Genomic DNA, 10,161 nt, shown 5'->3' on the forward strand with positions numbered 1-10,161 from the left:
CTAACATTCTATCATGTCAGCTCTTGCATTCAAGCTAACACAGGCATTGGTCTGTCAGTAATTAGCTGCTGGGTGGTGTCTTCATCTTTTTTCTTCTTTTAATTGGAATCAGGACTTTCTTTCTTTCTCTTTCTTTCTTTCTTTCTTTCTTTCTTTCTTTCTTTCTTTCTTTCTTCTTTTCTTCCTTCGTTCCTTCCTTCTTTCCTTCCTCCCTCCCTCCCTCCCTTCCTTCCTTTCTTCCTGGGAGCAGATGCTGTCCATGGAACACTCTGTGTGGACTTGGCTGCGTTTCCGCATTCACGGACAATTAATTCCCAGCTATACTCCAGGTACCAGCAAACACTGAGTTGCCTCCCAGTGTTGTCAGCCATTTGCTGGAAGAGTTGCTCCCCCCAGCCCCAACTTGGGGAAACAAGAGATAATAACACCTCGTTCCGAAATGTGTCAAACACACCTGGTTTGGAAACCCTGGCTGTTTCACTGTCGGTCTTTGTCAGTGTTTTGTTTTTTTGTTTTATTTTGCAGTACGTGGGCCTCTCACTGTTGTGGCCTCTCCCGTTGTGGAGCACATGCTCTGGACGTGCAGGCTCAGCGGCCATGGCTCACGGGCCCAGCCGCTCTGCGGCATGTGGGATCTTCCCAGACCGGGGCACGAACCTGTGTCCCCTGCAACAGCAGGCGGACCCTCAACCACTGCGCCACCAGAGAAGCCCTGTCAGTGTTTTTGAACATCTGGATTTTGCCTTTTTTTTCCAATTTGGAATGAATTTTTTGCTAACACAGTATACCAACCTAGTCATAGGGTGATGTCAGCCACCATCTTTAACATCAGCAGTGGCCCATATTCTGTCCGCAGTGCCAGTATGCATCTATTGGGTGCCTGCAATGGGCCAGGCCTTGTGCTGGGCTCCTAGGATAAGGTGGCTCTTTCCCTCCCACACCCTGGCCTGGGCACTCCCCGACATGAAACCCTCCTCTTGCTCTCCACTGCTGCAAGGCCCAGTTCTTCGGGCTGGCCTACAGGCCTTTCACAACCCACAGTGCAGCTGATCATTTCAGAGTCTTCTATGCCTCTCTGCCCCCATTGCATGAGGATTTCCCCAAATGCCTTGCTCACACAGCATCCTCTGCCTGGGCCGCCCTTCCCCTGGGCCTCATCGGCACCTCCATGGAGCCGCTCTGAGCCTCCCAAGGAAGTCCGGTCTTGCTCTCCTTTGATGCCAGGTGAGTCCTGTACCTCTCCCTCCAAGACATTACTGCACTCACTTGCCTCTCCTGTGGGTTTGTCACAGGTAAGGATGACATCTGACTCACCCATCCAGGTCACCAGTGATAGCCTCATGGCCACATCCGGGGGTCAGTTCTCTGTCCTCTGCTCCCTCGACCTCCTGATGCATTTTACACATGTTTCTCTAGATCCTGGGACGCTATTCTCTCCTGATTCCTGCCTCACTGCTGCTCCTTCCTGCATTGCTGCTCTGCCCCCTCCTCTGCCTGCTTTCTGGATGGTGGCGTTCCTCAGGCAGGCCCTGGACCCTCCTTTTGTCTTGACAAGTCCTTACACTCAGTCTAGTGCACTGGAAGGGCTGGCCTGGGCTCCACACTTGTGTCAGCTTTGTCTACACACCTCTCTCCCTGCACGTCTAAAAGGTGTCCTGGCAGGAAACAGAAGTCAGCTTGGAAGGTTCAAGATTAGACTAGAAAATAGTGTTCCCAGAGTGAGCTGGAGCCTGTGGAGGCAGGTCTGCCTGCAGGGGCTGCAGTCATGGAGGGATATAATTTTGGTCCCCCCAAAATAGCTTAGACCGTAGAGGGAACTGGGTAGAAACAGCCCTACCTCACCCTCCTCCCACCCTCTGATCTCCTGCCGGTGCTTTCCATTGGCCAAACCCAACTGGAAGCCACAGGGCAAAGGAGCTGTGGGCGGCGGTGGCACTGGGGGTGAGGGTAGGATGCAGTTCACAGTGCTCTGGCTTAGCCCCTTGGGCACAGAATAGGGCAGAAGGGTAGAGCATAGTTGGGGGGAGGCAAACAGAGAGTCACAGCCACAGTCCACCCCGTGCCACTCAGCATCTTGCCCTTCTCTCAGAGCAAGAAACTCTCATCTTCAAAATCAGAGGAGGGACACAAGCCATCAGCCTCTGTATCGTCCTGGTGTGATGTCACTTCAGTCACACTCCAGCCTGGAACCTAAACCAGAGCATCAGCTAGATGGCAGGAAAGGGGAAAGAAACTGACTAGTCAGCAAAAGACGCAGCCTGTGGCGGTGCTCGCCATGTCTGCGGCTGGCTGAGAGGTGGAGGCGAATCGTCGTTAGTGCTTCTTTCTAGAACCCGTTCTATGCTCCCCTCATGCTCTGCCAGCCGCGCAGCTTGGGGGAGCTCTGTGCCTGGGAGGGTGACCCAGCTCTTCCTCCTCGTGGCCCGAGTCCTCGGTCAGCCCGTCACTGTCATTTGCTGCAGCTTTCCGCCTACTGTTTTAGAGGATATGGAAGCGTCTGTCCCCGACCTCAGGGGCTCTGCAGGTTCCAGGCCAGGTTTTCTTTTCCCTGTGTGCAGCAGAGCCCCGTGGCCCCTTGGTAGTTGTGGTCACCCACTCCGGACAGCACGGCAACTCTTTGCCTGTCAGTTCAATAGCACACGGAGCCCAAAGTGGCCAAGAGGAAGCCCAGCTTCTAATTTAGCGGAACCGTGGCAGTGCTTCCTGGTGGAAGCCTTGAAAACTGGCACCCCCCCAGCCTGCTGAGCCCAAGGCCGCTGTCGTAGTTTGGATTCCTCAAAGCAGACCCCAAGGTGAGGTTAGTGTAGAAGTGATTTATGAAGGAGGTGCTTTTGGGAGAGACCAGTTAGGGAGAGGGGAGAGCAGGACAGGGAAAGGGGAGAAACCAGGAAGGATGCCATTTCAGGCAAGCCCTCAGCCTCAGCCCGGGAGCTGAGCCAGAGAACCGGGCTGTCACACTCCTTCACCCTCAGTCACTGGTTAAGGACTGCCCCGGGGGTGATGTAAATGCCCAGGCACTTCCAGCTGTCTGAGCTTTTGGACCAAGCAGGCTCTGGAAGCCCAAGGGATGTTCTCTGAAAAGGTCTCAGATGTGCCTGTTGGAAGCAAAAACACGCCGAACCCAGGAAGGACCCAAACATGGACAACAGGAATCTGAGGGAATTTGGGCAGAGCTCCAACATGATCTGTTATGTTGCAGGGACGGGAAGCCAAAACGTCCTAAGTGGGTTAGGAAGGGATAACCGCGAGTGTGCTGTGGTAATGGCTGCACTACTATGAATAAACCAAAACCCATGGAATTGTACACTTTAAATAAGTGAATAATATGGCATGTGCATTATAAACAATAAAGTTGTTATTGTCTTTAAAAGTGAGTGGGGACGCTCCTGGTGGGGGACAGCACTGTGCGTCGGTCGCTGATTAAGGCACACGCCCCATCCTAAGCGGTGGATCCCCTACGTCATCACAGGGTACTGACTCCCAGCTGGTGCTGTAACTGGGCCCTCAGCAGCCATTCCTCCATCCCCTCAGGCTAGCTGCTGGGTACAAGCCCCCGCCACACTTTTCTCCCTATTAATTGCGCTTCTGGGTGGAAGGCAACAGTGCAGCACGCCACGGTGATGGAGAAAGCATTCTGTATGACCACAGATGGTGGTGCTGGCAGAAGTATCCAGCAGAGAAAGCAAATCTATTCCCAGATTCCATGAGGATGAATTGATGCAGTCCTCATGGTGGAAGACATCCAAGGTAATCAACTTGCCATCATCGTGGTTTCCTGGGCAGTGGTGCCATTTGGGCACCATTGGCCAGCAACTGGCCTGTTATTGGCGGACTCGGCACTCAGCAACGGCAGCGGCCAGATCAGCTTTGGTAAGGGGGAGTTCATGTTGTTGAGCCTATGAAAAGCCTTCCTCCCTGCTGTTATGGACTGAGTGTGTCTTCCCCAAATTCATATGTTGAAGCCCTAATTCCCAGTGTGGCTGCATTTGGAGACGGGACTTCTAAGGAGGTAATTAAGGTTAAATGAGGTCATAGGTCTGGGGCCCTGATCCCATAAGAATAGTCTTTATAAGAAGAGACGCCAGTGAGCTCCCTCTCTCCTCCTCTCCATGCATGCAGAGAAGAGGTCCGGTGAACACACAGCAAGATGGCGCTGCCTACACGCCAAGAGGAGAGCCCTCAGAATGGCACCTACCTTGATGGCACCTTGGTCTTGGACTTCCCACCCTCCAGAACTGTGTCGTAGATTCTGTTGTTTAAGCCCGTCTGTTACGACAACCCAAGCAGACTAATACACCTGCTGTCACACTCACTTTGTTCAGGAGCCCATTGAACTGGGGAGAGAGATTAACTGACGTCTGCAAGATGGGTCCTCTTGTCCCTCTGGCTACTGAGAGCCTCACCTGCAGTCATTACCCTCTGGTGCACATTTCCTGGGAGTGAATATCTTCACACACTGCCTGTTTGGAGAGGTCCAGCCACATACCCACCAGTTTTCCCATCTTGTTCTTTCCAAAACCCTGAGCAGCCAGATAACCCATACACCTCTGCCCATGAATCAATGTAGATCCGTACCTCAGGCTGTCCCTCCTTCCTCTGACGTGGGCATCAGGTACAAGTTAAGCCCTGCGCATAGGAGGATCTCCTTTCACCACTTGCAGGGAAGCCCCTGAATGGGGTCGTAATGCAGCCTCCATCCACTCCGGCTGGTGGTGACACACCATGCACCCCCATTTGTAAATCAGGCTCCTAGTGGCTTCTCTTCTGCTAACTGGTCACAGGAAATTCCCCAAAGGGGATGGCAGAGCCCAGCGGCAGGTTCCATGGGCGTGTAAGCCAAGCGTCCGCGTGACTCACTTACGCCTCCGGACCCGCTGCAGCCCAGTGTTGTGCACGTTTGCTTCTCACACTCAACCTTATGGTTTGGAGGAGCGGAGAAAATCCAGTGTGTTTGTTTTCTATGACTGCATAACACATCTCTACAAACTTAGTGGCTTGAAACAACACCCGTCGATTGTCTCGTAGTTCCCGTAAGTCAGAAGCTGGGTGACTGCATGACTGGGTTCTCTGCTCGGTCTCGCCAGGCTGAAATCAAGGTGTCGGCCAGGGTGGCGATGTCATCTGAGGCTCAGGGTCCTCTTCCAAGCTCATCCAGGCAGAATTCGCTTCCTTGCAGGTGTGGGACTGGGGTCTTCTTGCAGGCTGTTGGTGGTGAGTCATTCTCAGTTCCTAAAGGCCACCTTCAGCCCCAGGCATGTGGGCGTCTCACAACGTCTACTTCTTCCAAGCCAGCGGGAGGATGTCTCTCCAGTCTGCTATGATAGGGTCTTATATAATGTAGTCACGGGAGTGACTATCCCATCATATTTAGACGCATAGGGAGGGGTTTCTACAGGACATGTACACCAGGGGGCGGACTCCCGGGGTCATTTTAGAATTCTGCCTACACACCTATCATACGGGGTCCCCATAGGAAACAGCATGCTCAAATTAAGATAATTTAAGGGGGCCCAGTAAAGGAATGAATAGAAAAGCTTGGTGAGGAGTAAGTGCAGTAGTGCAGTACCTAGAGAGCTCGGTTAGCATCCCTGGGGTGGCTGAGGGGCGAGGGGACAGAGCAGCTAGTGGGACATGGAAGGAGTCATGTAGAGAAGTCTGCTATGACAGAGCAAGGACCTCTCCCAGGGACACTCCACTCTGACCCCTCTCCCCTCCCCCCTCCAATCTCCCGCTGGGGCTCCTCAATGCTGAGTTCAGCCAGAAGGCAGAGGACAAAGGAGCCCCTTGATACAGTCCACACAGGTCAGGCTCCGGGGCACAGAGCAGGGGAGAAGACAGGGGCAGTGGAGGGTAGGCAGCAGGAGGACATCCAGCCAACAGCTCGTCACCCAGCCCTTCAGTGTCCCGTGGCCACGGGGTCCAGTCTCTCCCAGAGCCTGAAGAGCTGTCAGTGGAGGAGAGCAAGCTGGGCTCCCAAACCTCAGCGGTCTGTGCTGCGATTCTGTGGAGGCCATGCCAGGGACACCACCCAACGCCATTCGGCCCCCATCACCCCAAGTCCCGTTGGATCTCTTGGGTCCTAAGGCCCGTGTGGCAGGACAGCTTGCACTATAGTCTGGACCAAATGCAGAGCCCGCTCTTACTTTGGACCCATCCAAAACTGGCAGGCGTACCAGTTCCCCAGTCAGTAGGTCAGAGCTGCACCCCCAGGTGTGGTGTATGCAACCTCTAAGACCCAGAGGCACCTTTAGCACCACGCCTCTTATTTGGTGGTAGTTGGTACCACACGGAGCTACATACCTTTCATTGTAGAGGAGATATCCCAAGTTCTATCTCCTCCCATCCTCTGGTCTCCTCCTGGAAGCCAGAGAGCAAAGGAGCCCAGGAGACGCTGTCCACAGGGGTCGGCCCTTCTGGACACAGGGTGGAGAAGGGATCTGTGTGTGAGATGCAAAGGGAGAGTAACCGGCTCCACATCTCAAACTGGACATGGCAAAACAGAGCTCTCAGCTTTATCAGCCACCACTGACCCCTGTCCCCAGCATTACCTCCTGCCTGGTGGATGGCAGTGGCCTTCTAACTGGACGCCCTGCCTCCCCTCCCCACTCCACTCTCCGTAAGCAACTAGAGTGATCCTTATAAAATATGAATCAAATCAGGTCACTCCCGGCCCCAAACCCTGCAGTGGCTCCCATTGCTCTTCCAGTAAAACCCCAACTCCTTGACCTGGTTTCTGAGGTTCTGAATCAAATGGTCACCACCCAGGCTGGTACATGAGATAAATTCATCATTGGTCCACGCACTGCCTACTTCCATCTGCTTGTTTGTTTTTAATAATGTGATAAGCACCCATCACTCCATTTCTCCAGACAAAAGCCAGGCCCTTGACAGTATCCATCCAGCCATCTGGTCCCCAATTCTACCCTCACCTCCCCCACTCACTGTAGCCAGCACCCTGGCTTTCCTTTTTTTATTTCAGCACATCCATACGTTTTCCTAAATGTTTTTTTAAAGTTATTTTAGGCTGTAGTCTTTGGGGTGAACTTTTTTCACCGAATATTACAATATATCTTCACACTCACCCACATCATTGTGGGCTGATGTGGCCCTTTCGTTTTACCTGCTATGTGATATTCTTGTGTGGTGTCCCAGGTTTCTCACATTGTCCCTCTTGCTGGCACTCGGTGTGCAGGTTTGGCCGTAGGGGGCAGTGCTGCTATGAACCTCACTGCCCAGGCCCCTGCTGGCCCACCTTCTAGCACTCTTCCCCTCACCCACTTCATGCCAGCCACTCTGGCCCCTTAGTACATACTCCCAGCTCATCCCTGCCCCAGGGCCTTTGCACCTGCTGTTTCCTCAGCCAGGTTGCTCCCCCAGGCCCCTGGGGAGGGTCAGCTACCGTACATGATGAAATACGAGGTATTCCCCCAAATTTATCCCTCAATCTTTACGTAGTGTCACATTCTATGGGGCACTGGTCCAATTACTTTAGTTGGAAAACCAAGTTCTGGTTGGAGAATGCTTGTGAGACTAAAACAAACCTCCGTTGTTTTGGACACTTCTGAGGGTTACCTGTAAATTTGATAGAAAAGAGATAGAGAGAGTCTTTTCACTGACAGGGTCAGCATTCAGAGGGGTGGACCTGATGATTGTGAGGGCTGCCTGAGGCCACACGGCCAAGCTGTTTCCTTGGAAGCGTGGGGGTCTGCAGAGCTCCATGGGCCCATCCCCCTTGCTCTTCAGAAGGAGAAACTGAGGCCTGAGGAGGTGAGTGACTTCCCAAGGTGCAGAGTCAGGCCTAGAGTGCAGTGCCCCTGCTTCCTAGAGCCTCAGGCTTTTCCAGGACATCATGCGTGGAGTACAATGTGCCAGGTACAAGGGGCACAAAACCTTTCGGCTAACCAGCTGTGTGACCTTGGGTAAGGCACCTCCCCTCTCTGAACCTCGCTTTCCTTCCCTGCTGAGTGGAGATGATAGCAGTGTTGTGAGGCTCCGGCTGCTGCAGAGTGGGGTTGGGGGGCATTCCTTGGAGTGTGGGAGCCATGGATGTGAAGGAGATGCTGGCGGGGGGTGGAATCAGGGAGTTGCGGAGATGAAACTGTGGCCTCTCTCTCCAGTGGTCCAAGGGGCTGTAGGTGCTTGAGGGCGTCCACAGCTCTCGGAAGAGTAGGGACAGGAAGAGCAGGGCTAGGTGGCTGGGCTGTCTGTACTCATAGCCCTCTGCCCAGCAGGTCCGATGACTCTCACCACGGGAACATGTGTTTGCTACCACAGGCCTTGAATGTCTTATAAAACTCACAATTTGTTCAAAAGAATAAACAGCATGAAAGGGGATGCAGAGCCTTCATCCAGGGCTGGTGGGAGGGTGGGGAGCTGCTCAGAGGCTGTTTTCCATTTAAACCAGATTTGGAGGCGTCGGTTCTCAGCTCTGGATCTGGGAAGCTCTGCCTGGTGCAGACTGTGTGTGCGGCTCTGGCCTTAATGAAGGACCCAGGGCCTTACTTTCTCCACTTGTGAAAGCAGGGATAGCAATAGGATTATTCTATACAGTATAGGATTAATATATACAAAGTGCTTTGAACGGTGCCCAGGAATGATGAGCCATTAAGCTTACAGGAGGAAGACATATGCATTCTGTGACACCCAGAGGGGTCAGTGCTGTGACAGAGGAAGCCTGGGACCTCAGGAACCCAGGGAGGCCTCTGAAGAGGCAGAGAGGGTTTCCTGGAAGAGGAGACACCAGTTTTCCAGATATAAATCGGGGACAGGGTGGGCAGATATGGGTCCTGGCAGAAAAGTAGCACATGTAAAGGTTCTGAGGTAGGAAAAAGGTTTTCATTGGAGAAACTGAAAGAAATTCCCTGGGGCTGAGAGGACCAGGGGCCAGGTCATATGAATCACGGGCGGCCTTTAGATGATGTGCCAGACCAGCCTGGGGCATCAGAGAAGGCTTCCCAAAGGAAGTGACACTCAGGCTTGGTGCTGAAGAATAAGAAGGTATTAGTATTGTGAGGAAGGGAGGGAAGGGTGTTCCAGGCAGAGGGAATGGCATATGCAAAGTCCTGGAGACCTGAGAGGACAGACATAGTGGGTGGACCTGGGTCAGCTGGTTGAGCTGAATGGGTCAAGAGTGGACTAAAAAGTGTCAAATGGATTTCAGAACAAGAGGGCTTTGGAGTGATTGTGAAGCGGGAAGGGAGAGATAATGAGTGTAACTGCTCTTTTGAAAACTGGGCTCTGAAGAAGTAGGAAGTAGCTGGTGAGGGAAGGGGGTCTGTGAGTGTGTGTGTTAAGATTAGCTGAGAACTTCTTTAAGTGCTGACGAGGAAAGAGCAAAGAGGCTACTACAGATGGAGGAGGCAGAGGATGGGGGTAGTTTGTGGGGTTTGGGGCCAGCTGTCACAAGAGGGCCCTCTGATGGTCAAAAAGGCCATCAGCACTCCCGACTCTGGCGGAGTAGGAGGGGGGCCTGTGGCTGGGGGTCTGGGAGGGAGGAGGGAAGGAGGTTTGCCTGTCCAGGAGAGTCTGCCGCTAGCACCTGGACAGGACGTGGCCCATGGGGTCCTCAGTGTGAACATTGCATGGGTAGAGGGGCATGGAGCTGGGAGGGGGCCCCAGGGGCAAGGCTGGGGTGGTACTGAGGCTGGACGTGAATTCCAGCTTGCCCCTAGCCTGCCCAGCAACCGTCCTGGCAGTGCTGAGGGGCTGGGGCTGGAGGAGAGCAGCCAGGGTTCAGGCTGTGGGGAGGGAGGACGGTGGAGACAGTGAGGGGGGAGGAGAGTGGCTGGCCCGAAGACCCTAGGCCCTTGGCTGGGGGTGAGAGTGGGGAGGGCGCGTTCTCCTGGTTCTGGAAGCCCCGCTCTCCAGAGCCAGCCAGTGCGTGATGGTGCACCCTCCCCAGCACCCCCGTGTCCACTCCCGTATCACACCTGCCTGGCATCTCTAGGCCCGCTTGCTCCCCTGTAAGATGAGTCGGGGCAGGTTAGTAGTCTCCAGGGTGCCTTCTGCTCTAATCTCCCCTGGCAATTTGGTTTGGCTGCGTTCAGGAGCTTGTCCAAGGTTTCACAGTGAATCCAAGAGGCATCCAGGCCTCTGACCCCTTCCTCCACCTGGGATAACCCCCTGCAGCTGGCGGGGACCGCCCCCCCCGCCCCCCTCCCC

The sequence above is a fragment of the Neophocaena asiaeorientalis genome, unplaced genomic scaffold, assembly GCF_003031525.2.
Source record: "Neophocaena asiaeorientalis asiaeorientalis breed wild unplaced genomic scaffold, Neophocaena_asiaeorientalis_V1.1 scaffold138, whole genome shotgun sequence".
NCBI classification, from domain to species: domain Eukaryota; kingdom Metazoa; phylum Chordata; class Mammalia; order Artiodactyla; family Phocoenidae; genus Neophocaena; species Neophocaena asiaeorientalis.